We start from the raw sequence: 27,815 nt of genomic DNA on the forward strand, positions 1-27,815 counted from the left end.
ACAAGTTTGAGATTTCTGAATTGAAACGAGAAACTATTTAGTTTGGACTGTAGCAACTGACGGTGATTACTTTACTACATGAAAGACACTCATCCACAATTGTTTTCTCGAAGTTCAAATTTAAGTGATTTACTCTGAACCAGTCGCTGACATCCGGAATGACAGTAGAACACTTCTGATAACCTTCTGTACCTAGAACGTTATGTCATCAAGATCAACGTTTTGGTCTCTTGAGCTGAGGAAGCTACACATCCACTGGTGTGAAATATCTATTATCCCGTGTTTCTGGAGCTTATTCATTCGAATGGTTAAATGGCCACATATTTTCATGATGAGAATGTACTACTGTTATTGTTGACCTTTTCTCTAAGAATACATGTTGATTATGAGATAATATTCAATTCTTTTTGAAGAATGATAGTAATCGATCAAGAAATGAGTAGCATTTATGAGAAAATATTCTTGTTTCGTTCAATCGAATCTGAAATCAATAACACCGGAAATAATCAGAGCAGGTGATATCGGTTATCAAAAAACTATTTTCAGAATTGAAAGGTGATGTGAATATCATGAACTTATTTGATGTCATTTATTCCGTCCAATGTTCCAGTTATGACAGGAAAAATATTGAATAGAAGATTCAAAGATCGTATTACTTCTCACGAAAGTGACTTTGGGTACATTGAACCAATTTGCACTCTTTCTAATCACACCACTGACTAAGACCATGGGTTCTTCTTCGACAATATTGAAATTTCAGACTAATTAGAACTTAGACTACAAGAAAAAATCTTTTCAGAAATGTGTCACAGAAATTTTGATATTTTTGAAGATTTCGATACCATTAACTCCAGAACAGATATTGAAAGTTTTAACATGTTATATATTCAACTCCACAGTTTGAATGAAGGTAATGAATTTGATAATTTTCATTTTCCATCATGATAATATCATTCTATTTTTTTATGATATATCTCTATTAACATTGTAGTGGTCAGAATATAAAATTGCTTTCAAGCACTTTCTGTCTAGATTTTTGATAACAACGGATGGTATCATATGCTAAACAGTCATCTCGGGTGTACATCCCTTCGCCTTTGTCATTTACCGGTGTTTCATCGTGATAATAATGAAACTGTCGGTAATTATCATAATCCATTGTGACCCATTGTACATCCTCCCGAAGAGATGTCCTCCTAGGTCATCGTCCATCCTGTCCTTACCAGGAAGGTGGACAGGTCACCGGGAGACATCTTTTTCATATTGGCAGGTGTAAGCCAAGACTCGCCGAATACACACTCTCTTATTGACGATAACTCCGGACACTCGAATAGGACATTCCTAACAGTTCTATCTTCCTGTTCACATACCCTGCATAGATGTGTGCCCACTAGCTCTATATTATGGAGGTGTTTCCTCAGTTGACAGTGGCCAGTCAGAAATCCTACTGTTAGGCGTAGATTTTTCCTGGTCATCGCCAGATATTTATCCGGCGCCAGCTTCTCAGGGTCGTCCAGGGTGAACCTGGTCAGATTGCATCCTTTGATTTCATCCCATCTCTTTAGGGACTGAGCATGGGTGTGACGTTTCGCTGGTTCCGCAATTGTCGAAGTCATCAGGCTGTAGGTGCCACTGGGTCCTGAAATTCTCAGTTCAGCCGCTTCCTTGGATGAAGAATCGGTAATGCGATTACCTTTACGTCTGTCGTGCCCTTCAATCCACCTCAGGATAATGTTGTCATCTACCGAGGCTTTGGCTATATCTTGGTGGCTCTCTAGTACTAGCCCTGAGGTAACACGTTGTCTTTTCAAGGCTAATAGGTCTTTTCTGCTATCAGTGCAGATTGTTGTTTTCGCCAGAATTTCATTTCCTGGTTATTAATTTTGTAGCGATTGAGATACCAGCCTCTTATGTTTGAACCACGCTGGTATTTTCCCATTCTTCACTTCATACTTAGGCTTAGTGAGCTGGAGTACACTCCACGTCCTGAGCCTTCTTTGGTTCTTGAGCCGTCTGTAAATATGCGTAGCATCTGACGCTGTGTTCTGTTTCATTTGTATTTTGTAGAGTTTATCAAACATAAACCTGAGTTCAATTGCATCACGGGTTGCCTGCAGCAGTGGTTGCGAAGTGAGTGCTTCTCGCTATAGGCTCAGTCTCAATTAATCCATTTCTACTCGGTTTCCACCAGCCGTAATACATTGGCGGGCATACAATTAGAGTCTCCCATGAGTTTGAGTTACCTTGAAAATGTATGTTTCCATTTGAGTTATTTTGGATGTACCATACTATGCTTCATACCATGCTTCAAAAACATAGTTGACTTTGTTTCTCTGATGAGCGTTTGACAAAAAACAAACCCTCACCTGAATTCCTAAAAACCACTATCAGTATTTTATCTGTCAATTGTCATTTTTGTGTTCTGTTTGTCAATGTTAGTGTATCAAAATGAATTTGAATTTTGTTGCGGAAAGAATTGTCGTGCCTCTGGGAAATAGCTGCGGTAAGCAGCACAGTCTCTCGAGTGTGTAACATATATGGCGGCGGTACCACCAGCTGTTGTAGTTCTGCCTGGCTCAGGGCCAGGCTCAGGGCCAGGCAGAACTACAACAGCTAAAGATCACCGCTCGTGTCTAGTGCTTCAAGAAACCGAACAGTTACGGCAGTTTCCCTTCTAAGTGATCAGCAAGAAGTCAGAAATATAAACATAAGTGAATGGACAGTTAGGTGGCGACTCCATGCTGCCGAGTTTATCTTCTCAAACTGAAGCTACTGAATCGCCGCTTTCCCGTGAACTCTGGGTTGCAAGTTTGAATTGTTCACGAGAACACTTGGCATGGACAGTAGAGGATTGGAGGTGTGTATCGTTTTCCGATGAATCGTTATTCTGCCTTACAGATTCAGATAGACATGCACGGGTATAGAGACGACCATGCGACAAATATGCTCAAGCGTGTATTGCCGAGCAAGTTTCATTTGGTGGCGGATCAAATGTGGCATGAAAAGGCTTATTTGATGCCCGTACGGAGTTATTCTGCATCGAGGATGGGACATTGAATGCGCATAAGTAACTGATGGAGGTTCTATAAGACCATGTTCCACCATACAAACCTTTTTTTTGGCAAGACGCAACAGTTATGCATGATGATGCAAGGCTCCACACTGCTCGGATCTTTACTCAGTATCTTGACGGGGTTCAAGTCACGCAATTTGTTTGGCCTGCACAAGTTCGTATTTAAATACCATTGAACACGTTCGGTATGAGGTTTACGGAGACATATATCGGTTTCCAGAAATTTGAGAGAGCTACGCGACATACTGGTATGAAAATGGAAAGATATTTTTCAGAATGTGATCCAAAGCATGCTTTTTCGTTTTCAAGCTGTTATCACTGCATAAAAAGGAAACACTCGTTAGTGGAGCCTCATTTTTTTTTTCAACCAAATGTGTATAGAGTAAAATTGTTCAATCAAATCTCCAGCATACTGAAGTGAAATGATTCATTTTCAGTATTAGCAAATAGATTTGGACAACCAAAAATTGTTTTTTTCCAGGACTTGGTAAAATATGTGACATCAGCAAATGATCTGAAAAATCAAGAAATTTTCAAAATTAGTTCAAATTACGGAGTGATCCTAATTCTCTGCCCAGCAGTGTATATATTTTCATAACGTTAAGAGTCTTTGGTCGTCCTCACTACTTTGAATTTATAAATTAGTAGATTTGATTGCCTCATAGACTTTTTTTTTCAAATATGAAACACGCGATATTTAATTTTTCATCTCTATATTGATAAGAAGTTAGTCAAATAAAAGGTAAAAAAAGCATACGCTTCAAATATTGATGACTGAAAACCCAGAATTCAAAATAAATTTTCACGGTTGCCATTTGAGGAGTCAACTAATTCCAACTATCGACTTATGGCATTCACCAGCGTTATTGAAATCGCTGATATCTCTGAGAAACTTTCCTCTTCCACACACGTTCAGATACTACCCTATTTTACATCCGGTGTATTCTCGATAGCCACTTAAAATGTGCCATATCCCGTGGGACATGTTTTTTGCATTTGCACGTCCCAGCCAAGGAGCTTCGAAGACAAAGGTATTTTATAGAAACCAATTTGGAGCAAGTACTATGAGCAGAGTTAAAATCACTCCTGAGCATAATTTGAGGATCACGCAGAATGTATAGTGATATGTCAGCGACCGTTTGGTTATGTAACCTTGAAGGAAAAGGGATTGTGTAATGACGTGGAGTTGGGGAGATTTCACGAAATCTACGATGAAGGAAATTGAATTGATAATTTCTTGTTGTTTGGGCAGAAAGGTTTCAACAATATTCCTCGTAATCACGGTTTTTGATAAAATATCTATGTGAAAATGTGCTTTTCTCAAAAGCGCAAGCACTCAAAGTCAAAGTAGTATTCCATGAGATATCGAGTAAAATCATATCAAAGTTATGGAAGAGGGTGATTATTTTGAGCTCGAAGATCCAGACACCTGACTAGAAATAATCCAAAGTTTCATTTTTCGTCTGATTTCCTCACAACCTCAATTTATTTTCGAAGGCTTGTATATTAAAATACATTTGAGTGATAATCAGATTTCCACCCTGTAACTTTACATTCAGATCAGTCAAGTGTTTATTCATATCTACCAGAGAGGTACAATCAAGCCACCAGTCATCATCATAATCAATTGGGTTGCATTTCTCCAAGAAAAAAGCTCGAATAGGGTCACGTATTTCAAAAAATCTTTCTGAAACTACTCCTCAATTTAGCCAACGAACTTCAGTGAAATAAGGGACATCAAAAAAGTTTTCTTCCAAATTTTGTAAAAACTGTCTGAAAGGTCGGTGATTTAGTCCTCTGCTACTTATAAAACTTACTATTTCAATTGAAGGTTGTGGGATATGGTCCATTTTGCCGATCATTCCTGATGAATCATACAGTGAAATCCCACAAAATTCCCTGTAATTTGACCTGTTTTATATACCATATTGTATAGCAAACCTGTGAATGATATATCTTTCAAAGTAAAAATTTAATAAAAAAAAATTTCTTCTATATTCCATTGTTCATATAGAAGTATATAACTGAAGTCTTTTACCAACACCAAACCATTATTCTAATACCCCGACACCTGTTTCGATCACCAAGTGATCATCTTCAAGGGGAAGATTGAAATAAATTTACTTACAATGTTATCTTTATTTATAACATAGGCACCTCTTCTAGGTCTACTAGTCTTCAAGACTAGTAGATAATGCAAAAGACTAGTCTTCAAGACTAGTAGATAAGACAAAAGACTAGTCTTCAAAACTAGTAAATAAGGCAACATTGTGAAATTAATTCAAGACACTTAAGACGCAAGTACCTTGAAGACGTATCTATGGTATAAATTAGAATAACATTGTGACTATATTCAGTTTAATCTTCCTCTTGAAAATGATCGCTTGGTGGTCAAAACACGTGTCGAGGTGTTGAAATAACGGTTTGGAGTTGGAAAAAACCCCAGTAATTTTCATTACTACACTGAAGGTTCCAAACAGTGCATCACAAGTACATACAGTGCATTTCTTTACTGTCCACCCCCCTTTATTTTTTGAACAGGTCAACACAAAAAATTGGAATTTGCGATAATGAAATTAATGCATGAAGAATTTAGTTTTAAGTTAAATAGACAGATGAAACTTTCAAGATGGCGACTGGGCGCCACCCGGGAAAAAATTAAATGGAAAGCAGCTCCTGACAAATGCTTCACAACCCTAGAATATAATGTCAATATCTTCAACTACTACAAAATGGCGGAACTTCTCTGTCGTATATCCAATATTGAAGCAGGTTCAGTTTCGTAGACCTTTTGACTCAAATAGCCCCATAAAAAAACTCCAAAGGTGTCAAATCTGGCGGGCAGGCTGGCCATTCTGTATGACATCGACGGACAATCCAACGACCGGGAAAAGTAGTATCTAAATAGTTTCTTACTTGTCTGGAGTGATGTGGTGGTGCTCCATCTTATTGGAATACAATATTCATATCGAATTTATAAGGATTCGCTTTGACGATTTCAGTGATGAGAGGGTCAACAGTAGTTTTCAGCATATTCAAATACAGTTCGCCTGTTGAATTTTGATTATTAAATAGAGGTCCTACAATATGGTTTCCCAATATTGCTGCCCAAACGTTAATTTTTTCTGGATACTGGGTATGTGTTTCCCGGAAAACGTGAGGGTTGGTGTTACTCCAATAACGGCAATTTTTGTCTGTGAACATTGCCGTTTGAAAAAAATGTACATTCGTCACTAAAACAAATATTGTGGAGATAGGTAGGATGCCCTGCACTGGTTTCCGTCATGATTTCGCAGAATTCTGTTCTTGCATCAGGGTCATCTTGAAAGTTTCATTTGTCAATTTTACTTCAAAATCATGTATTCATGCATTTATTTCATTATCCCTTATTTTAATTTTTTGAGTTGACCCGTTCAAAAAATGAAAGGGAGAGGGCATTAAAGAAATGCACTGTATAAAAGTACAAGCTACAATTGAAAATTAAACAATGAAAAGAAATAAAAATGAAAATATTTCTGAAATATTTTTTTATGTTATTCAATGTTCATATGTAAGAAATTATTTCGGGAGGGCTTTTCCGTCCAGTTTGTGTCTGAAATTTACTTTTTGCAAGCCAAACCCTTTCTTTTCCGGAAATTAATCTTTCCTGAGAATACACTCCTTTCAAATAAAGCAGTCTGCAAAATGCAAACTGAACATGCGATGTACTTAGAACACAAATTGAAAATTTTATTAGCTGAAAATCTAAATTGCTCATGTGGAAAAACTGGTACGTTACATCATTTGATTCTAGAATGTGTTGAAGACGAAGAACCTATTGATAACCTATAGAAAGAACTGAAAAGTGAAAATATGTCGTACCCAATAGTCAATATATACTATGAAAAATATTTTTTGTTTTGATATATCAGAAAAGTTAATTTAGATATAAATACTTTCACTTCAAAGTGAGTTTTTATACTCCATATATTGTAGAATAAAACTAACAGGAGTACCAGCTAGCTTACCTATAAGTCGCGTTCTGTCACGTTCCAAATGGATGCAAATCCGTTTGTTAAGTCGAATAGTGTAATTGAAGAATAAGAAACAAAGAAGAAAAAAATAAAGAACAAGTGAGAAAACAAGGAGGAAAAAATGAATGAAAGTAAAAGAAACAGAGAAGAAAAAAGTGAAAAGTGTATATATGTTGATTCACAGATCTGATATGAATCTGATCTGATATGAATTCAGGCGAGTCATTGATAAAAGTCAAGAATAACAATGGACTCAGAACAGATAATTCATTCAGTGAACAAGAACTCCCAAAAAAGAAGAAGTTGAAAAATTAAGTGAAACAATGAGAGAAAAAAATTAAAGGGAAGAAGGAGAACAAATAACCAGATACTATCCTTCAGAAAAATGAAAGGGAGTATCATGCATCTTGATTCAAACTCCTTATGTTTCAACGCAAATAAAACAAACATAGTTTGCTTCAAACTGAATTTTGACGACTCACTTATAGAAAATCACACTATAGGTAACAAAACTCACACAAAATTTTCAGGGGTATTTATAGATGATAAATTAAAATTGGATGAGCATATAACAGATCTATGCCACAAAATAGCATCTGGCTGCTATGCAGTTCAAGCTGTTCCTATAGAAGTCAATCAATCCTCAGCCAGAACTGTGTATTTTTCCTTGATAGAGTCGCACTTGAGAGATTGAATTGCCTTTTGGGGCTTTTGTAGTCAGCAACCACTTAATTCAGTGTTCGTTCTACAAAAAAAGGCTCTCAGATACATATGTAGGGCAAAATCACAAGAACACTGCAAATTACTTTTCATCAGTCAGAAAATGCTTACTGTACCTTGTTTTGTCCTTCCAGAAACCGTTTGCCTGATTCACAAAAAATACTGTAACTCAGCAGCAAATAATGACAGACGTTACCCCACGAGAGGAAGTCAGAATTTACCCTTGCCAATCCCAAAATCAGCAATCACAAAATTTCCTTCAATATATGAGAGCAAGAAAATACACCTTTCAATGAGCTATAGGGCAATAACAAATTTTAAAAAATTCAGAAAATTAGTTGAATGAGTACTTCTGCAAAACACCTACTATGACTTGAAGTAATATTACGATGATATATTTCAACTCTTAGTATTTCAGATGCTCAATGATTTTTATTTATCCGGTATCTGTAATGGTTTTATTAAAACAACGATAAAAATAAAATAAAAATAACAATTAAAATTAATTGGGGCTCCGGGGCGACTTCATTGATTTCAATGTCCTCTCTCTTATAAAACAAAATGTAGGGTGTCTCTGGAGGCTCCAATAAATTCAATGCATCGCCAGAACACTTCGTGACACTACTATCGTCAAACTTAAACCAGTCCGTTTCTTCTTTGACCAAGGCGTAATAATGACCAAATTCAACGCCAGAACCACAGTCAACAATGACTGCATGAATATTGTAATAGGTTGAAATGTTCATTTATTTCGAAAATTCCAAAGAGTTTTTTGCTTCCGTTAGAGGTTGAGTCTTGTTTGAAAATCATCAGTGTTATTATTAGATTGACTGGAGCCTCAGCTATACTTCTTTCCTTATAACAGTCAGTTAGTTTGGCGCATATTTGACAATACAGTCGATTATCACCTGTCAAAAATTCCATTTTCAGATGATTTAACAATAAGCTTTGCACGGACTGGTTATTAGTGGTATTAGGAAAAGCTAGATGAAGTTCCAGAAATTCACATGAGTTTTCGGTACTTCTTGAACATTTACCACAAAGTAAACAAGTGAGGATTTTTCCAGCAAAAGATTTACAAACACAAGACGAGATGGGTTGTACGGAATCATTCAGTCCAGAGCGGTCAGGAGTATTGATTTTGCTTTTGTATTCAACAATAATGGTTAATATATGGTTTTATTTATGTGTATTCGTATATGTACATTTTTTAATGTAGGTAATGATTGTTCACTGTATATCATGATTTTAATACTTTTATCTAAAAAACATTGTTGAATTCATAAAGTTTCACTAGCTTCATCAATGAGTATTTCTCGGACAATAAAGCATAATTGATGGATTCACTGATTTGTGTCTGACTCTCAATACAGCTCATGTAATCAATATTGGAAATTTTCAAAGTACATTATTACTGGCTATTTTCCTGAAAAGTTGTATTGTGCTAAGTGAATACAAACTGTTTCTGTTATCTTTTTTGTCCTTTTTTGTTATATATACATATATTCAATATTTACTTGAAATTGTATATTATTCTATAGTTTATAGTTTTATATGACTAAGTAGCTATATTACGCCGACTAAGATGGAAAATCAAATTATTGGGGCGTAATAGAAATAACTCGAAAACAAAACTCTAAAATCAAAATTAGTCAGCCGGTAGAGGGTTGGTGGGTAAAATAAATTATCTGACACTAAAGATAACAAAAAAAAAACAATATTTATTAATTTCCTTCTTTGGGTAAATACCCTTTTCCTGTAACAATGTAACCCTGGATAGAATTTCCGAAAGTTAGGGCCGTCGGTATATCGGAACGTATTCTTCTACTCTATAAATCCACGGTCGATCAGCTGATCGATTTGTAAATTCTCAAATTGAAACTGTCAAATGTCTGAATAATTGCAATATGGTGCATGTACAATTGCAATTATAAATGCAATATATATATATATATACATATATATATATATATATATATATATATATATATATATATATATATATATATATATATATATATATATATATCAATGAATAGATGTTTCAAATAATACAAGAATGATATTATTTACGAATGTTTTCCCCGTTAGTATATATACTATTGGTTCACAGACGTCTTGGTAAGTAGCTAGTTTTGATTTAAAATCATAAAGATGTCAGTTTAATGCATAAGATTAATTGATAACTAATATTTACTATGTTCTAGGTGCTAACTACAAAATACCACTACTTGCTCTTACGAGTTCACGGAGTATTCTTGGTGATATGAAATGTTCCTTATATGTTAAAAAGAAGCAAAAGTTGTACAAGACAAAATTAATAAATGAAGTAGATCCTACTTCTATATTCCTTTGGAGGTTGTCCTTTCTTTTACAATCCCCAACAATGGCTTTCTATACAAGGTCCGTCCAGTTTATCAGGATTGAGGGAAGTCTGTACTTCAACTAGCAGAGGAAATCAAGCAAGCTCTATCTACTAAGCAGAAATGAAGCTGTCTCCAAGCGGTTAGGTGTAAAGCAAAGTTCTAAACATGCATGCTAGCTAAATTGGTGTATAGCTATAGGACATAATGATGTGGGAGCTGGTAATATCCTTCGTACAGAGAAACATAAAACTAGGTACTAAACAAAAAGAGACCTGAAAAGACAGAAAAGTTACTAACCTATGGATTCATTAATACATATGAAATGCACTTATTAGAGGATAATCCCCAGAATGTGTCCCAGCAGAATACCTACCTTCGATGGAGGGTGGTCTCGGAGAGAGTTTCGTCAGGAAACGTTTAAGGTTAGTTGAAAACCAAAATCCACATTGGATGGTTGAAATATCAATCTAATGACAATTTTCTTGATGGTTTTACAACTACTTTTTATTTTTCAGACTCAGAAAATCCTCTATAACTTGAGAAAATCAGAACCACATGTTCCACTTTGATAAGCCCACAATAAAAAAAAGGAAAAAGGAAACAGATAGATTCTGGAGGTCAAACTAGGAATATTAGTGACATTTCATCAAAGTTGAGAATATTGAAGATGAATGACATCCTTTCTGTCAAATTTTGAATATTTAGCAGGGTTGGATCTTTTATCCAAACAATATCTCTATCCAAACAATAACAAACTAACCTATATGAAAATGGAAAGTTAAGGAATGGTGATAAAACAGATAATGTTCTTATTCTTTTCTATTCTGGTATCTTGAATGAGAAAGCATTCAAAGTAGGTAAAGTACTTCTTGTGCTGATTGAACATTTTTAAAAATATGACTTCATTTCAGATATTTTTCTGATGTGAAAGATCACCGAGTGACTTCAAGTTATTCATCCTGGATGATTTAATACATTTTATAATGTTTTGGCTTACGAGAGCGCTATTAAAGTTATGAGTCAACTAGGAGGTATCAGTATAATTGAACCCGTAACAGCTAATATGTGTAATTTTGTTTATTTGTTTTTTTATTATATTATTTCAACCAAGCGTTGTCAATGAGATGAATCTCCAGACAATAAAATATATTTTAACTTTGACTTTGATACTATTGATACTATTATAATAGAAATGTTACATTTACGATGTTACTGGCAAATTGGTTGCATCAACGCCATTTGAATTCATCACACACACACTTTCAAAATTATTCCTCTCTCAATTAAATCATTTCTATATCAGCTACCTTCAGAATGATGTTTCTCTGAATGAAATCACGTTATAAATGTGAAATGCTTTCGAATTGAAAGAAATCTCATTCAATTTTCAGTTTCATGAAAAATTGAGTGATATTCAATATACAAGATGCATCCATCGAACTTCTGAATGTAATCAGATTGGTTTCTGCGGAAGATATGGACGGCCTGTCTCAAGCTTTCAAACCAGTCAAATTTCCACATACATTCACTCTATTTTCCCAGAGACGATTTTGCTTTTGTATTCCGCATGCAAAGATGTTATCCGAAAGAATTGGTCGAATGCATCAGAAAACAACGAAAACAAACAACAGCGAATACGGAGATTACCCCAAATCCGCGAGAGTTTGCGAACCGACAAACATTTTTTCAATTCAAAGCAAACAGAAGTTTCTTTGCGTTCTGTGAAAGGCGCTATGTACGTTGTTATCTTATGACCAAAGGCTTTTTGGGTTGTGTGTTGTTGAAAGGATGTTTCTTGACAGCAAATAAAGGAGGAAATATATGTGTGAGAATTTGTTTGCACTTTCATTTTCATTCGTATTTTTCATTCGCAGTGATTCTGATTTGAAAATGTGGCTCGAAGGAAGTTATTGAACACACACTGTGATTGGAATTCGAAACCATCCGATTTTCGATACAAGTTGAAGAAAAAACATCAAAGTATATCGATTGAACTTTCAAAGAATATACTTAGATCATTCGTGTTTGTTTACTATTTTTCGTTTTCTATATACAGGGTTATTCAAATTCGTTTCTGTACATGGGGATCTTGTAAACTATAAGAGATAGAGTATCGGTTAAATAATGGTAAAGTTGCGTATTTTAAAGACATATTCAATGATGTGAAGAAATCGAATATAGCTCTTTTGATTATGGAGATATACAGGAAAAACAAAAAAATCCCAAATTATATTTTTGCCTATATCTTCTTTATTCGCAGACATATTGGAAATCTGTCCATACTTTGCTATTGGCACTTGATATGGGCTCTCAGAATGTGTTCATGAGTCTTTTATACAGGGTGCCATAAGACTTGAATTTTTAAATATAGACCTGTATTTTTTATTGTATTATTGCTCTGAGCGTTTTCTACAATGAACTTCGAATAAGAAAATCTTTTATGATTATCTGAAATATATCTACAACAAAAATATATTATATGTGTTTTGATGAGTAGAAAAAAAATGATTATAATAACATCTGAAACGAACACAATAATAATAATGGAAATTGGAATGAAGAAAGTAATTTATATACACAAAAAAATTAATTGTGCAATAAATGTTCGAATTGGAGTCCTTCCATTTCGAGTCAAATAATGGGGCAATAAGATGGTCTGCAAGATCACCAGATCTTACTATTTTGTACTATTTTCTATTGGGGACATTGAAAAATAGGATTTACGCTGGCAGAGAGATAGAAAATGTGGAAGACTCGAGATTGAGGATTTTGAATGATTTCGCAACAATGCAGCAAATAAGTGTATTGAGGGCAATAAATAATATGAAAAACTGAATTTAAAAATGTCTGGAAATGGAAGGACCCCAATTCGAACATTTATTGCGCCAATAATTTTTTTGGGCACCTATATAAATTACTTCATTTCAATTTTCATTACAATTATAGTGTTCGTTTCGGATGTTATTATTGCTATCATTTCTTTTTCTTCGTATTGCACATGTATAAACATGTATAAAGTATTTTTGATGCAGATATGTTCCAAATAAATATAAATAAACTCAAATGAAAATAAAAGGTTTTCTTATTCGAAGTTTATTGTAGAAAACGCTCAGTTTAATGGAAAAAATATGAATAGGTAACTAAAAATGAAAAAAAAACTGCAGAAAAACTCTGCAATACATAGGGAGACGTGAAAGTTGCTATAATGTTTTTATTCAACTCAGTCAGCCAATTTCCAGGGCCGTAATTCAAAAAGGAATATTTCATATACTTATAAACGAATATTACCGAAACAACCCGAAATATAAATTTGAATTTGATTTCTTAGTATGAAGTGAACGCCTACGCAAAAACTACAACAAAAAATACAGGTCCGTTTTCAAAAATTCAAAGATGGGTGTGGCCCAAGTCAGATGACCCCCTGTATAAAAGATTCATGGATATATTCTGAGAGCCCATATCAAGTTCCAATAGCAAAATGTGAATAGATTTTCGATATGTCTGCGAATAAAGCAGATATAGGCAAAAATATAATTTGGGATTTTTTTGTTTTTCCTGTATATCTCCGGAACCAAAAGAGCTATATTCGATTCCTTCACATCATTAAATAGGTCTCTAAAATACACAACTTTGCCACACTTTAACCGACACTCTATCTTTTATCGTTCACGAGATCCCCATGTACAGAAACGAATTAGAATAGCCCTGTATATACGAGGAAACTTCAATCATCAAATTCGACAGTTCAGAAAAAAAGGTGAAAGAAGGTGGAATATGGAGATTTCAGCTTCGACATACACAGTCTATATCCAGGCGACCACCTCACGAAAAACCTCATGAAAACGTGAGTTCATTCGTTAGACAGTTTACACTCCTACTTGCGAATGAGTTTAAAAATATTGACTTTCAATGAAACAGCAAAAATTGCTTGAAATCACTTGGTTTAATCATTTTCAAACTAATTTCCGAAGAAACATTTTTCACCTCCCCAGTTAGGAGTTATTGGAGTTTTGGCGGGTTGACTGTCCTTGTTCATCTTTCACTGCCTGAACCACTGTGGATGCTGTTTTTGGCTTGGGATGTGGAGGTTGAGCAAACCTGCCATCGGTTGCCTGCTTCCACGTAGCCCCGCTGGATACGTGAATGACAAAATCACTTGTGGTTCTGTTATTCCCTATCTGAATGTCATCCCAACGATGGCTCAATCCCAAGTTATGTGTAACCGTACCGAGAGGATGAATGACACTGAGTCTATCAGCTGTCTCTACGGAAACTTCGAAATACCGGGCGCCCTCTCGTCGTAGCATCGACTTGTCACGGTAATTCGGGGCTCTGCCGTGATTGACTTCCTTTCCCTAGCTACTCGTAGAACTTTTATGGACAAAGTAAATTTTAGATTCATTTCTGAAGCTGAGTCTACAGATTTTACAACTGACCTTACTGTAAATTCAGATCAGGAGCGAGAGCATCTCAAATTTCCAACTCCTGATCCAAATAGTGAATCCAAGAAACAAGTTTGGTGGTGCAGCCAGAAAACAACTGAGTGGTCTCCCTAAATTTGAGCGGCGTACGCAGAACCAAAACCAGAGGCAAAACCAAAAGTCCTGCACGGTTGAATCTAAAGCATCGTCATGTGCGTGCAGAAACCCTCAAAACACTCATATGGGAAGGTTGTCGCGGGTATCAAGATGGAAATCTTGCACCTTGACTATCCGACTACCCCAATAATAATGAAACAGCAGAGCATATACTTTGTGTCTGCCCTGCTGGGGACTGAATCCGACCTGACCGGACCTGAAAGACCACTCTCCATACAAACTAATAGGCTTCGTTAAGAAGCGGGGTTTATTTGGTCGAGTGTGAATAGGTGTGATCCACAATTAACCCTTGCGAGTTGCAGTGGAGGGTTAAATAGACCCAGTTCCTTTGGACCTAACCTAACCTAACCTAACCTAGGAGTTATTGGCTCCTCGTGTACCTCTTGTTAGGTGTTCTCAACTCCAGCGGCAAAACCTTTTTGACTCTCCTTTTCTCTTCCCTTCATACAATCAATTCATCTTCTCATGAATCTTCGGAACTCGGAATATTTAATGTTTTTTTGTCTGAATTCATGAACCTTCAATAATGCATTCTGCTCATTCAGCAATGGCTGGAGCGTTTAATGTGAAGCGACCCATATTCAAATTTATTCACATTGCAATCACCCTTATCAATTTTTATAAAATCTGGTCAACCAATAATTCAAAATTGGTATATTCCATTTTCCAAATAATGCTTGGGTATACATTGGTATATGAAAAAATTGATGATAGATGATTTGTTACGTCTCAAAATTGTGAATTTATTCATTTCATTCAACACTTCGGTCTGAAATTCTGACTTTTCACTATCATGATAAAGTCTGATATCTACTTTTATTTATTACTGCTACCCCTTGATATTCCGTATTAAATGTACAAATTCTGTTTGTTGACGAATGAAATGATAGCCTTCGGTAAAATCAATTTCCTTTTTCGGAAGGGAATATTGCCATTTAATTACTTTTTGAAGGGTTGTCGAAGAGACAAGGAGACAAATTGGTAGTCAAGAGGACACCTGAAAGATATATTCCATGAAAAGGAATCCCTTATTGGAATTCTCACAAAGAAATTCGATATTTTTAGTTTTTTGTCGCAAATTCAACTAGAAAAAGTAATAGCCAAGAATTGAATGCTTTTCAATATTTCAACCGAATAGAAAATCATTTTCGCAATAATATTCTTCCCAAAATTTGTCCATAGGAAAAGGCTATGAATTTGAACATTCTTCTAGGACTAGGACTTGTTACATGTTTCAATATGAGAAGAATTCTGAAGTTTGTCATTACCTATTCTTTTAAAAGTTTCCTCTTCAACAATCTGAGAAAATCTAAAATTGTATTTGGAAAATTCATGCAAACTTCACCTCGTTTTCATTTCTAATGTTTATTGGGTGGATATCTCCACGCAGAATTAATTTTAGTATTGAAAAGGGATTGTGGAAAAGGGAAATCAATTTATGAACAAAACACAAATGGTCAATCATACGGTTTTTGATTTTTAGCCAGCGGATGTTTTTGAAGGCTTCAGGAATGGAATCACTACTGGAAAATCCTCTAGGCACTCTCAGGGCGGTGCCTGTGCTAAAATAGCGATTCACATAATAATAATAATAATAATACATTTATTATCTACCAATACATAAAGTAATACAAAATAACTTTACAGAACAAAAGTATCAAATGCAGGTAAATAAAAGGAGAACAGTTAGAATCTGCAGCCAATTCTTCCACAGTCCCCTTGAGAAGCCAATAAATACATATACACGATAAGAAAAGTAAAATACATTTTCGAACTCTAATCAAATATTTTGTTAACCAACTATAGTTGTTGAGTGGGATTTCATAAAACATAATCAAAAGGTACAGGCAACAAACTATTGTTGACTAAATAGGAATAAATAGGTTTTCTGTGGTGCATGCTTATCACCCAATAACAAAATATCATCATTGATAAAGTTAATTTTATCATCAATTGATTGAATATAGTAAATATCATCCCAAGGAATATTTTCAAAGTATCTTTGAAAACTGTTCAGATTGATGTCGTTGAAATGTCTATAAGTATATTTTTTCAAAGAACGTGGCTTTATATTTGACTGCAATGATCAAGAAATAACGAAGTGATCAGCTATGTCAGCATCGCTAACGTCAGCACTCACAATTTCAAAATTAGTAAACAGTAAATCTATAAGAGAGACATTATTTTCAGAAACCCAGGTGAAGCCATCAATTCTCTGTATCAAATTAACCGTGTCGGTAATTGCTCGTAGGTCACTTGATAGCTCAGAATTCGAATCTAAAAAATTTATTTCGAAACCGTCAGTACATATTATTTTGTCATGATCTGTAAATATATTGATAAGAGTATCCCCCAACTCATTTAGGAAACACGTATCATCCGAGTTGGGTGGTCTCTATACCTAGAGCATACTTTCTTTCTTTTATTTTTACCTCAAGCCATAACTGTTCAGTATCTTTCAGAATAACCGTGGTATTAAATACATCTCTTATATATGCAGCAGTCCCCCCACCCCTTCTGACCAGCCGATCATTTCTCACTAGTTTATATCCTTCAATTGAAACTGCAGCACTGGATGTAACCATGTCTCAGAAATACCGATTATGTCATAGCTATCATCATTAATGTGAACATTTAACGCACTTAAATGAGGTACCAATGATCGTACATTCACATGTGCAACGGATAAAAGTATTGCCATTTGAGAATCAATATACACAGATAGAGAGAGAAAGAGAAAAGAGGAAGAAAAATGTCAGTTCAAAGCAAATATAATAACAGTGCGAGAAATCCTCTGCAGAAATAATAAACAAAATAGTAAATGTTCCAACAAACAAAAAATATATACACAAAAATGTTTTTCCAAGTAATGATTAGCCAAAAAGAAATATATCACTGTTAGATTCACAGCAATAAAGCACTTCACTTGTTTTTAGTTCTGCTGCGTGTGGTTACTTTCCCACCATTGGTTAACAGTCACCAATTGAAATTGCCTTTACACTGATTCTGGTTGACGTGGCCTTTTCTTCCTGAGGAGGGATTTGTCGAATCAGAGGTACCGCCGATTGCTGTTCCTAAGACTCCTGATACTACGCCATTATTGAATTGTTGGACAATTTATTTTCCGAATAACTCGTTTGCTCCTGACACAACTTTTTGAACTTGAGCAGCCACAGTCCGTCGCGTATTTCTGATATGTATCGGTCTTGGTGGGATCAAATGTGTCAAGTCACTTGAACACCTCCCGTCAAAGTATCTTTAGAAGAGAGACAAATCTCCAACCTTTTCCGAATGGAATCCAGCAACTTCAGGGCATGTTTGGGGGCAGAGCACCATACATGAGAACAATACTCCAAAAAACGTCTCATCTGAGCTTTATAAATCATCAAAAGTTGTTGAGGTGTGTACAATTTGCTGCTTCGGAACAGTGTTTCTAGCTTTCGAGAATTCTTGACAATTCCAGTGACATGATTGTGCCAAGACATATTGGTCTCCATTTCAACCTTCAACAAACTTATCGAAGCAGAAAGCGGAATTTTCGACTTGACATTATTATATCAGGTTTGGAGACATTTATCTTCTTGAAAAAAAGCGATGCATGGGTGTTTGTGGCATTGAATTGGACCTGGTTACTTCCACCTCAATTTCAAATCACTTCTAGATTCTCATCAACCTCCTGCTGCCGGTAGAGATGTGCCTCCGTAGCCGATGTCCTGGAATCCAAATGGAATGACGAGACAAATGTGCTGTCGTCAGGAAAGCAATATATTGTATTCTTGGTTTTTTCCAATGATTCGTTGATATACAACATCATCGTTGATGATGAAAGTATTTGAGAGATATCCATCGACGGCCACTTGCAGGAAAAGTTCTTTGAGGAAGCTGGAGAGCCATACACAGAAATAATTCAACAAGCCATAGCATCGAATTTCGGCCAGCAAACCCTCATACCACACATGGTCAAAAGCCTTACAAACATCAAGTGCAACAGCTCTTGATTCTACATGTATCTGGATTGCGTTATTCCAAATATAGGTGACATACGATGGAAGGTCGCCTGTTGATCTTTTTTTCCGAAAGCCATATTGTTTATCGCTCAAGATGCTGCTTTCAAGTCTCAATATTTCAGAAGTGACGATGTCTTCATGTTGTTGCATAATTCACATCCCAGTTTTAGAAGACCATCACTTCGGTCTAACAGAACTCGATGAATGGGAACTAGATAGTTGAGTGCAATAATGATAATTACATTAAACTCCAGTATTTTCTGTACCACAAAATGCCGAATTAACATTTTAGCTGCACAATCAACGTGAGTGTCCTGATACAGTTTCTTTCTGGGTCGCAGCTGCTGAATAGAAATCACCTTCAGATTCATCCTCCTGTTTTGATACAGGATTGCGTGTGAATGTATAACGCTTCTAGGTGAATTTCTCTGTCGAGTTTGTGACACGAAGTAATTCCCCGACAGCGAATGTGCTCCTTCACTAAGAGCATTCTCTGAGTATTTAGTTACTTATCGCGTCACGTTAACAAAGTGGTGGAAGCTTTTTCGAATATTGAGTATGTCAAGCAGCATTTACAGTCCTGCGTTTTGGAAAATTTTCACATTTTTAGGATAAATTAGTCAAAATCACTTTTCTGCAGATTACTTCCATTTCCGAATGTTGGAGGGCGTGATTTCCAAAGTATGAAGGATGGTAACAGATTCAAAGCCTAAGAAAAGATTGATGGGACAGGTATAAAACTAGTATGAAACCATAGAGAACAGTATTATACTAGTATAAAAATGGTATAATACAGATCATAAAAAGTTGGATGAGATGGAAATTGAAAATAGTTCTGAAATATAAGAAGAAACAGGCTTCATATAATGGAAACACAGTATCTATCAAATGAAACAAAAAAGTTTTGTGACGATGGATGAACAATAGGGTGAAAATATCACTTCTGAATGCATATTTTCAGAAATTTTGAATCACAAGAAACTATTTCACAACTGAGATCGAAATGTCAGTACAAAAAAGTGTCTGTGAGCTCACAAGATCAGCTCTGAGCTCTTATTTTTATTGTTTTCCAGAATCGGGTGTTATTTTGTGATGTTCACTTCTCACACTCATACATCAAAAGTTCACCTAATATGGACATAATATAATTTTTATAAGTAGAAATAAAAAAATTTTCTATAGCTTCCTACATGCTTGAAATACTATAAAAAACCAGAGTTGATTGTGATTACATTGATTGGAGGCACGTGCCTCCAATGCCCGAATGTAGACCGAAAACAGGACAACTACGAAGCCGCCAACGTCATAATAATTATGAGTTCCCGCCCGCTCACGCACATAGAAAATTCGTTGTTGAGGAAAACTCTAAACTTCGCCATTTCACCAACATTGCCTATTGCTTGAGGCAGCAGAATTCAGATGGAAAATCAGGGAACAGATCAATCGAGAACCAAGTTCCAGCATCTTACATCAGCGATGAAAAACGAAAAGCTTTGAACGGCCGACGAAGAGAAAATATCATCAAGATCCTACTGCAGATGAAGGGAAACGCTGTTGTGATGGATACTGATCTCCATGAACAGAAGATCGGAGATGTCTTTCAGAAGGGGCAATACACGAAGATTGTACGGGACTCTACTGAAACAATTAGGAGAAATTGTACCAGACACCAGGTCTATTTTTTTGGAAACGGAGAGATCATCACCAACACCGTACCACAGTAAGCCCCCTCACCTGTATGGACTACTCGAAATCTACAAGAAGGGTGTTCCGCTCAGACCGATCATCAGTTCCAGACATTCAGCTAATCGAAACTACCAATAATACAACCACTATTAGAAAAAATTTCATCTTTTGTGAAGAATTCAAGGCATTTGGTGGAATTACTGGAGGCAATCGAATCCACAGAGCAAGATCAACGGATCAGTTCCGACGTAGAAAGCCTTCACACCAACCTTCCTGTCGCAGAAGCATTTCAAATCATACGGAGGAAGTTATCCAGAGACTAGGACCTGGAAGATAAAACGAACTTACATGTATGAGTAATAATGAAATTACTATGGTACTATGTATGGAATTGCTATGTCCAACTGAATGACGAAATTTTCACGCAAGATGAAAAACTGCCGATGAGATCGCCAATTCCACCAGTTATAGTGGTTTGGAACTCTGGTCATTGAAGAGGCTCACAAAAAGCCCTGAGTTCGTTTGAGATATGTTGATGACACCTTCATAGTATGGAACCATGAGAATACAGAACCAGACACCTTCCTAAAGCACATCAACAGCGTAAGACTTTCCATCGCCTTCACAATGGAAAAAGAAGTCCATAATGAATTACAATTCTTAGACGTATTGGTGGAGAGAACCGACGTCACTAAGTGTGAAACATATATGTATACCAGAAACCCACTCACACAGTCCGAACTGATAAATTTCACATTGTTTTCTTTTGAATTGAAAGGGATATATCTTGAGAAGAAATAGTTTTTGTGATCTACACACCTTTGTAAAGAGTACATTTCTAACTTGATTCCTTTTTTATTCATTGGGGAGCTTCTCACAAGGTATTGTACGAAGATAACAAAGCGACAGCTGAAAAGCTTTGCCAAAAACTAATTTTTTCAAAAAAAATACACCTCTCCGAATTCCAGAATTCAAATGGTGGATAAAAAATTAATCAATCAAAAATGTCATCGTGAGATGGATGGATTCATCTCATCCGTTTCATAAAGTCATAATGTGATAAATGAAATGAGTGCTGCGATTTTCATTATTATCTAAACCAGTGCTGATGGGATAATGAGAAAAATATTTCACTACGTATCTTTGAAGTCCGCCCTTGAGGATGAAATGTTTTTTTTTAAAGAAAAACACCGCATCAACCACTAGGGTTATTAGCGGTTACAGTAGGTACATTAAATTTTGTTAGAGATGCCAACATTTTCCAAAAAACTATAAAGGGAAGTAAAGTTCGTAACATCCAATGCATTGGTGAGGTCGCTTGGCAATCCGAAAAATTGTCTTTCTTCATTGAAAGCTGGGCAATCAGAGATTAAATGTTCAACACTCATCGTCACACTGCAGGTATCACAAATGCGAGGCTCTTCATGCTTTAGGAGATGTAGATGGGTGAATTTCGTATGTCCAATTCTCAGGCATGTAAGTAAAACTTGCTGTCTGCGGGTGAGAGCTCGGTAATTTTGATGATATGTTTCATGTAAGTGAAATTTCATATTGTAACTCATTATATGTATTGTGTAGCGTCTCTTATGGATGATATCTGATTCAATTCCATAATTCCGTGTTAGGAATCACACGTTAAAAGGTAAGACCTCGTTAGTCCTTAGCTCGCACAAGTTTCTCAACTTCTGAGAGTTGTCGTTCGTATAGGGGCGACAGCTGATTTACGGAAAAACCAGATTTTAAACAGCACAAATTTAAACGAATGTTTGGAGTAGATACTGAATAGGTAAAAATATTTTTGTATAACCCAATTCATAAATATGGTATATGGCTGACAGTATTGCGAAAAGTTATGGTGCTTCTTAGGTGGCGCGGAAAATATTTACATAACCTACTCATAGCTAGTCACATGACATAGTTGTCCATGTCTCAGACACCAAACAGAAATGAAAGAAATTGTTTTTAGCTTTGAATTCATTGGGGACATAGTTGTTAAATATGTGACGGCGTAGCTACACGAAGTTACTCGAGGTACTTCTCACATATTATTGAAAAATGCATATTGGCTCTATAGAATCTGAAGAAATATTGAGGATTTTCAATTTCTTTAATGAACAAACGAATTGAATTCACGTGCTTTTTCTTTCTTCCCGCTGTATACTGAAGATAATGATGGAAATGTATCTACGCATGTAAATAAAATTAGGCTAACAGAGTGTCGAGATTTTTCCAGAGCGAATATTCATTGAGTGTCATAAAAAGTCCAACATTCACGAATGAACCCCATCTAGCCGTCACTTTGAATAATCTGCAAACATTTTCAACGTGGGGCATTTGTATTCGTTAGAGCAACATTTTCATTCTCGTGAAAAATCAAGCCTAATGTAGTGACTATTGCGAACGCAGAAAATATACATTTGTCACTCTATATCAGAACACGAAATGGGGAGATAACATTCAAATTCGACCTCTACGAAGAGGTCCGCGAAATGCTTTTTTTCGGTCTAATCCCGGGAAAACGTTGCTCGAAACAAATTGGCGATTTTACTTTTTTCGATTCGGAAAGGTACCGGCTTCAATGAGAGAGAAACTTTTCCAATTATGATTTCGCACATGTCGATGACCGCCCACAGACACTCTTTCCGTTATGAATATGAACGAAACAGGGACCAATCGATAATGCTTTTTATCGAAACAGCGCTGATATGAATTAAAAATAAATGGAGTTGTGTCCTTTGAAGGTTCAGTTCTCTTTTCTTCTCGTCGTCTACAAAAATTTGTTTCCGTTTCAATGAATTAATTCACATTTCTTGCTATCGATTGTTCGAAAAAATTGTCTGGCCCTGAGCGCGAACCTTTCGGAATAAATTGAGAGAGATTGTAGTTATTCTGCCAAAAGAAATGAATACACTCGAAGGCTGGAATAATCACCAGGCCAATTTCTTATCCAAAATTTTTCCCTTGAATATCACATCAAAAACATTTCTCCCAGATCAAATGAAATAATAATAACGAGAGATTTTTTAGCAAACTCCACAGACCCTATCCAGAACAATCTGTCAAGATGCTTGTTCTTTTTCGAAGTCCGAAGTGGAATGATGTCCTCTTCAATCTCTAAGATTAATGGATCAATTAGCTGGTCAAACTTCGAAGATATGATGGCTTGTCGGATCATTTTTTTTGGTGGCTCTTCAGCTTCCTGGAAAAACTTTCCCTACAAGTGGCCGTCGACGTAATCCGAAATTTTTCACCATCAACGCTAGTGTTTCGCAGATATCTATATTGTCTTCAACACTCTTTCTATTGTATATCAACGACTAATTGAAAAAAAAACAAGAACCCAATATATGGCATTGCTGACGACAGCACACTTGTTTCGTCACTCCATTTACATTTCAAGATATCGGCGGCGGATGCACATCCTCGCTGGCAGCAGGAGGTTGCATATCCTAATGAAGATCTAGAAGTAATTTCGAATTGAGGTGAAAGTAACCACATTCAAATCAATGCCACAACCCAGGTATCGGTTTTCTCCAAGAAGATAAATGTCTCCAAACCGGATATAATAGTGTTAGATCAGACAATTCCGCTTTCTGCTTCGATGAGTATGTTGGGGGATAAAGTGGACACCAATATGTCTGACACAATCATGTCACTGGAATTACAAAAGCCGCTCCTGGAAAGCTTGAAACACTGTTTCGATCCAGAAAAATGTACACACCTCAGCAACATTTGATGCTTCATAAAGCTCAGATCAAACCTTCTTTGGAGTATTGTTCTCATGTATGGAGCTCCGCCCCTGAGCTGCTGGATTCCATCCAGAAAAGCGCCTTCCTTCTGATTGGATACGCAACCTTGATAGCCTGGAGCATCGAAGAAAAGTTGGAGATTTGTCTCTCTTCTATAGATAATTTCACGTACACCAGTCATTTAAGCTTAAATTCATTTTACAAACTTACAGCTCACAGACTTACAGTTGGGTATCTCGAATTCCGAGGTGAACTTACTATAATGACTGGACTAACGAGAAGTGTCTGCTCGGGACACATAATTTTCGGACCCACTGATCAACATGAAATAGGTATAAGTCAGTTGAATGGAAATAAGCGATGTGTCTGGAACCTGGCAAAACACAGTAAAACGTTTCAAATACATATAATATTCAAATGATGAATAACTTCCGTTACAAAATATGAATGAAAACTAATGACCATCATTGAGTAATTTTTCATTAGTACTCCATTAGACTGTAGAAAATCTACCCATTGATTTTTTAGCTTGTTTTTGGAAACATCATATCTACGTCCCATTTCAATGTGTAGGCAACATTATGGTAAAACTCAATGGTGATCAGAATATTTCAGATCGATGCAGAAACCTTTTCAAAATGCAAAAAAAACAGAGTGATAACTCTGTCAATAACGCTGTCAATAGACAGCGTAGGAATAATAATAAAAAGTAAAATATGTTGCGCTCATAACAGAAAGTATTGGTCAAAATCGATCCAGGGTACGGAAAGTAAAATGGGGTGAAAGATGTATTTTCGTTATTCCCAGCAAACTAGACCTCCTATCGAAAGAAAAAAAAACACATTCTTCTTCTACTTAATTTTTAATTCTCGAAGGGAATTGGATGAACCAGTATTTCCATATTTTCCCATAAAAATAATTAGTTTTTCGTGATATCTAGGAGGAATTCACCTTTTTGTGTCCTTGATTGTCCTGTAATTTAGTTGAATCGAAATTTTTTGATGTTGAAATACCCAAATTCTAAAAACAAGTTTTTTTTAATACACAGTAGTATTTATATTGAACAATATTGAACTATAGTAATACTATAACAGAAAAAATGTAAGAATATGTGAAGGTCTCCAATTGAGTTACTTCGAGACAGTGAAATGGTATCTACTCGATAGTTGTATTCGATAACTGACATTTTTCTACTAGAAGACACTACTTTACATTTGGATGCAACTGTCGTTGCAATGTATCACAGTCTTCGATAATTTCGACAGGTAGATATATTTTCAAATCATCTGCAAAAAATAACTCATTACTATCGACATAACTACTGAGGTCATTAAGAGATAATAAGATTAGAAGTGGTCCGAGATTCGACCTCTGAGGTACTCCAGATGAAGGATTGTAATAAAAAGAATCATAGCGGTTTTGAAATACAAACTGTTGCGTTGAAGTAAGTAGGATTTAATGAAAAGTACTGCTGAATTATGGAAACCAAATTGGTGGAGTTTTTGTAGAAGGATCATGTGATCAAGTCGGTCAAATACTTTAGCAAAATCAGTTTATGTTCCATCAACTTGACCACGATTATCTAAGACATCACTAACATTTTGTGTCAATACAATAAATGAATTAGTTATGGTGGATCTGTTTGACATAAATCCATGTTATTGCGGAGATATGATATTACGACCTGAGGAATGTAGGTACGCGATTATAGGTGACAATTTCGAGAAGTTTAGCAAAGTTCGATAGGATTGAGATAGGACGATATTTTCGAATATTAGATGGATCTCCAGACTTAAAAATGGGACAAACTCGTGATATATTCCATAATTCAAGAAAATTATTATTTTAACTGCAAGATTGAAAAGTGTCAGTGAGGAATAAACCAATACACCAATCCAATCTTTCATCAGAAAAATGGTATCTTATCAGGACCATTAAGAATCAACATCCAAACTGCACATTCGTGAATATGATACATAAATTCAGATAAAAAAGTGTAGGCAACTGAGAAATTTGAAAATAGGTATATAATAAGATTCTGAAAATAATTTGAGTATCACTATTAGAGTGTTATCGTTGGAAAATCAATATTCATGTATCAATTATTGATCTGTTGATCCATTCATCTATTTATACATTTATCCAGCTGTCCATTTATAATAATAATAATAATAATAATATCGTTTGTTATGCATATACATTTATACATGAAAGGAAAAGGGTTAGTCAAAGGCTATATCTTCCACCCTTCCCAAAAATTATACAGTAAGTATAAGAAAATAATTATAAACATATACTTATTTAGTATCATAACAATGATAGAGAAGAGAAAAAATAATACATCATCCAGTTGCTAATAACTCTTAATTTTTTTTAAATAATTTGGTCAATTTAACAATTTCATTGCACTACCGTCCATTGAATTTTAAATCTTTTAAATTAGCACTGAGCAGTAAGCATCTGTGATTTTATTTCTTTTTTAAATTGATGGATATTATGATTTGAAAGGGGTGAAATTTCATTCAGATAGGAAGGGGCTATATAAGAGAAACATCCTTGAAATTTGGAAGTACGGTGTTTAGGTATGTTGAATGAGTTGATTCTCAAATTGACCGTATGTATGTCAGAATGCCGGCTTAATAAACTATATAAATAACTGGGTATTTTAGATTGAAGCAACAACAAAAACATTTTTATCAAATATTGGACTCTGTACCTCACATTCAGCTCCTTCATTTTCAACAAAAATGTGGTGACATGTTCACCATATGGTATACAGCATACGGATCGCATGCAGGCATTTTGTATACGTTGTAACTTCTGTTTGTTATATTGTGGCAAAAATTTGTAATACACCGAACAACAATACTCGATATGGGGGTGAATAAGAGTTTTAACTAAGCTGAGTTTCATTTCTTCTGATAACTGATACTTGAATTTATATAGCGATTTGAGTTTGAAGAAAGATACTTTGAAAATGTTTGTCACATGTTCGTGAAAAGACAAAGAGCTATCTATGGTAACGCCAAGATTTTTAGCACTGTCTACCCAGTCAATGTCTGCGTTATCGAGAGTGAGCCTAAAGTTACAGTGAGTTTCTACTATTCGTCTTCGAGACCCTATGCATGCGGTACACCTGAGACTGTTTCTTTTAGGGATGACCATGAGTAATCATCCAGTTTGACCCTCTGTGATCGACCTGTGAGATAGCTGGTCATCCATTTGAGAGAAATATCATCGAATCCTATAAACTTGAGCTTGCTGATGAGTAAATCGAAATTAACTGAATCGAAAGCTTTACTTTGATCAAGCAGTACTAAAATGATGACTTTCGTAATCGTCGATTACTTTCAAGAGGGTAGTCTGTGTTCCATGTTTTTTGCGAAACCCAGACTGTTCATACGGGAGTATTCGATTTTCTTCAAGAAAAGCTCTTATTTGACGGGAAACATTTTTCTCGAATATTTTAGAGAATGAGGGCAGAATGCTGATAGGGCGTAGGTCACTGAACGTGGTAGGTGCATTCTTTTTCGGAATTGGAATTATATTAGCAACCTTCCAAACATCTGGAAAGATACCATGTCTGAAGGACTCGTTGAAAAT

At 35.6% G+C, this 27,815-nt stretch overlaps 1 protein-coding gene and 1 long non-coding RNA gene across 4 annotated transcripts in view; one reads left to right on the plus strand and one right to left on the minus strand.

The window, feature by feature from the left end:
• Nucleotides 1-27,815, minus strand: part of LOC111502416 (defective proboscis extension response 7) — a 724,909-nt gene that overhangs the window by 112,199 nt on the left and 584,895 nt on the right. The window lies entirely within an intron of this gene.
• On the plus strand, nucleotides 9,792-10,827 carry LOC141483093 (uncharacterized). The gene is made up of 3 exons (XR_012465902.1): nucleotides 9,792-9,927; nucleotides 10,014-10,594; nucleotides 10,688-10,827. It is a non-coding gene; the product is annotated as an uncharacterized lncRNA (long non-coding RNA).

This window comes from Leptinotarsa decemlineata, unplaced genomic scaffold (genome assembly GCF_025532065.1).
Source record: "Leptinotarsa decemlineata unplaced genomic scaffold, Ldec_3_MD MMD2_tig00002974_RagTag_RagTag, whole genome shotgun sequence".
Classification (NCBI taxonomy): Eukaryota; Metazoa; Arthropoda; class Insecta; order Coleoptera; family Chrysomelidae; genus Leptinotarsa; species Leptinotarsa decemlineata.